Source organism: Abrus precatorius, unplaced genomic scaffold (genome assembly GCF_003935025.1).
Source record: "Abrus precatorius isolate BTA unplaced genomic scaffold, Abrus_2018 Scaffold1, whole genome shotgun sequence".
Classification (NCBI taxonomy): Eukaryota; Viridiplantae; Streptophyta; class Magnoliopsida; order Fabales; family Fabaceae; genus Abrus; species Abrus precatorius.
The window spans coordinates 1222376-1226346 of record NW_020874291.1 but is presented as its reverse complement, the minus strand read 5'-3'; positions in this window follow the sequence as shown (position 1 = coordinate 1226346).

The window sequence follows — 3971 nt, the reverse complement described above, 5'->3', positions numbered from 1 at the left end:
AAAAAAAGAAACAAAATTAATTAAAATTCATCACACAAATCTTATCTAAGACCAAATATTATAAAATAAATAAATAAAATAAACAAAGGTGGAGAGATTTTCAAGGAATTTGAGGGATTAATGATAGACTACAGTGCTAACACTTACTACAACCAATCTTTTAATAGTTGTTTGCTCAACAAGTCATTTAAACTTAGTAATGATCATTAGGATGGTTATGCAGGGAATCTAACTTATATGACCTCAATTCAAAGAAGATTATGGGAATTGCTAATTTCACCACCCTTTTTTTTTATTCACACCACCTATTTGATTGAGGCTTTGAGAATTTAATTTTTAAAATGTATTTATTACTTTTCAGAAACTAAATTCTAAAAATGATTTTCATATAACTTCTGAAATTTAATTTTTGAAAAGCATAAAATTAATTTCCAAAATTAATTCTATAAGTAATTTTCAAATGACTTCAAAAATTAATTTTTAAAAGATATAAAATTAGTTTTATGATTTAGATAAGATTGATAAATGAATTTCAGAATTTATTTTTTAAAAGGTGCAAAATTATTTATAAAAATTAAATTTGGGAAGTCCATAGTTTTGTTTTTAAAAAAATATTAATACACTTCTAAAAATTAAATTTCAAAAGACAATAAAATAAGTGGTATAAATAATAATAAAAAAAACAGTCTTTCAATTTTAAAATAATTGAGATTAGATAACAAATGAGTCCATAAAATTATTAGTCCATGACTACATAATTTCTTAGATCATTTAATTGCTTGATGTAAATTTAAGGGTTTTATTAACCTCAACTCTTAGGGTTAAGTTTAAACATCCACAAATAAAAAAAATTTATAAAAAAAAAGTATACAATTATTATATTGAAGTTATAAAAATATAATAAATACTTCTCTTTTTAATAAAATTTTACTATTATTAACTACTTATCCTTAGTCTTAAAATAAAACTCTAAATTTAATTGTCTAATTTAAATATGATTTTGATCTTTGACCTTTTTTAAATTTATGGTTTTAGTCCCTTTATTTATTTATTTTTTCGCTTTTATATTTTTGAGTTTTTTTTTTCTTACTTATATAACTAATTGAAACAATCTTTTTCATTCACATTGAAATTAAAAAAAAAAAAATCATGTATCTCAAATTAAGTTTACTCAAGAAAAAAAAAACTTTAATCATTTTGTTGATTTTGATGACTCATAGTTATTATTATACTTTTAATTTTTGATATATTGATAATATTTTATATTTTACATTATTTTTACTTGAGAAATGATATTCTTTTAATATAATATGGTACATTTCAATAATTTTTGTATGAGAAAACTATCATTGTGCCTTATTAAACAAGTGCCATTTAGATGTGACGTGTATCATTTAGTGATGACATGATAGCACGACACAGCTAGAATCTATAACTTCTTCATAATTTATCAATTTGATTCTTAATCTTAAAATTTGTCAACTTGGTCATCAAATAATTCCTAGATAGTCAAATTAGTGTCGAGAGAATCTTTAATTAATTAACTGGTCTCTAAAGAATCCTTATCAGTTAAATTGATTCTTAAAAAAAATCCTAATTAGTTAATTTGATATTAAAAAAAAAATAATCAATCAAGTTGATTCATATAACCCTAAATCAAAATTTTCTTTTTCCTCTTCCTCTTTCTCCTTTTTTTTTCAAAATTACATTTTAAAATTATCTATCAATCCCAAATAGAGTAACCCACCCAAAATTTATCATTTGGATTTCTAGAATTAACCAACCAATATTAAAGTCATTGCTACCATCAACACTAGCTAATCACCACAACTTTACCATCATTCAACCCAACATTACTACAAACTGAAAAGTCATTGTGAGACATGCATCAAAGAAACAAAAAATAATTGCTCTATGTTTCCCACCTCAAACTCACCACTATCATATTAAAATTTAACCTAAAAATACAACTAACATGCCAAATTGATCACCTCATTATTAGACTTAATAAACTAACTTCATCTACTATAACATTAAAAGAAGAATAACTTTTAAATATTTTTTTATTTAGATTTAAAAGCCCTAGGATGATTGATTAAATTTTTTTTGGAAACTAATTTGATTGATTAAAGATTTTTAAGACCCAATTAGATTGATTAATGAATTTTTAGGATTAAATTAACCGACTTTAAAGAAAATTATAAATTTATACTCACATTACCATATTATGATTAAATGCCATGTACACTTGCTATCTAGCATTTAACATTACAAATCAATGCTTCCTTAATAACATGATTGAGTTAACTAATGATTAAAAATATTGATAATTAATATGACATATTACTTATTTTAGTGATTGTTTTAAATTGTTTTAAAAATAATAAAGACTAAAATAGTAGTTTTTTTTCATTTTCACACAATTTTTTGTTCTTTTTTATTTTATTAATTTTTTGTACTTTTAATTCCACTAAAAATTCTTGTTTGAAATGTATATATTTTAATTTGTTTATTCTTTGGTAAGTATAATCACAGATTTGATAATATAGTTTAAGCAATATAATTAGGTAAATAGGTTCAAAATGCTTCCACGAAGAATAAACATTACTAAAGACTCTTTTATTTTAAGGAAACTTTCACTTCAATCCCTAAAATGTATAATTTTATTTACATCAATTCTCTGGATGTAGAATTTTAAACATTAGTTTATGAAATTAAGAGTCAATAATCATTTTAATTTTTCCCATAAAAAATTATTAAAATATAATAATAAAATAATAATTTATTACATTAAAAAGTAACATGATAAAGTCTATTTTTGAGCACACAACAACATTATTTTAGAATATTTCAAAAATAATTCATTCTTATTCTTAATTTTTAAAATTTTTATTTCTCTTTTTTTCTTTTGTTTCGTCTTCTTCTTTAGGCACCTATCCTTCTACAAATTCACTATCAAAATCTAGATATGCTCTTATTAGTCTTCAGCCATAGTAATAATTAGAATGACATGTGTTGTTACTGCTTAATAAGAGCTTTCACCACCTATAACATTTTTCTTTTATGTAAGCAAAGTCAAAAATTTATGGACAAAATAAAGAAAAGAATGAGAAAATTTGTAGGTTTAGATTTTAAATGTCATGACGTTTTAGATTAGTATTTCTATTAAATATCTATTACTACTTCAGTTAAAGATAAATAAATTTCTAAACAATAAGGTGAAGCAAAAGAAGGGAAGAAGACAAAAAAATAAAATAAAAAATTAAAGCTAAAATATCTAAACTGTTTTTAAAAGATTCTAAAATAATATTATTTTATGTCTAAAGTAAATTTTTACGAGACAAATTGTCTTTATTGTATTTTAATAATTTTTTTTACAATAATAACTAAATTAATTAATGACTTCCAAAATTTTAAATCTAAAGGAGTAATTTGAATGTTTTTTTTTTTGGTCAAATGACTTAGTTTTCTTTTTATTTTTATTGTTATATATATTTTATTTTTTATATACTTTTTTTATAAATTTGTTTTAAATTTTAGAAATCAAAGTTATTATATAACTTTTTTATTATTATTTTATATAAACTTTTAAATTTTCTATAAACACCTATATATTTTGATGTGTTTCCATATTTGTAAAATTTTATTCTTTAATTATTGATTATATATTTATTTTAAAATATAATACTTATGCATTGAATAGGCTAATAAATTAAAATTTTTTTATTAAAAATCATATCATTTAAGTTATACATCAATTCATTGAATCTTATAGAAATCATTATAATTTCTTATAAATTTTTTATTGTATAATTTTTTTTATTGTATAATTTTTTTATTGTATAAATTTTTTTTATTATGTTTCATTAAACATACATTAAAAAAATTACATTTAAAAGAAACATATTAAATAATTGCTTGATTAAATTGCATAGATACACTCTTAATTTTATAAGACAAAACTAATTAAA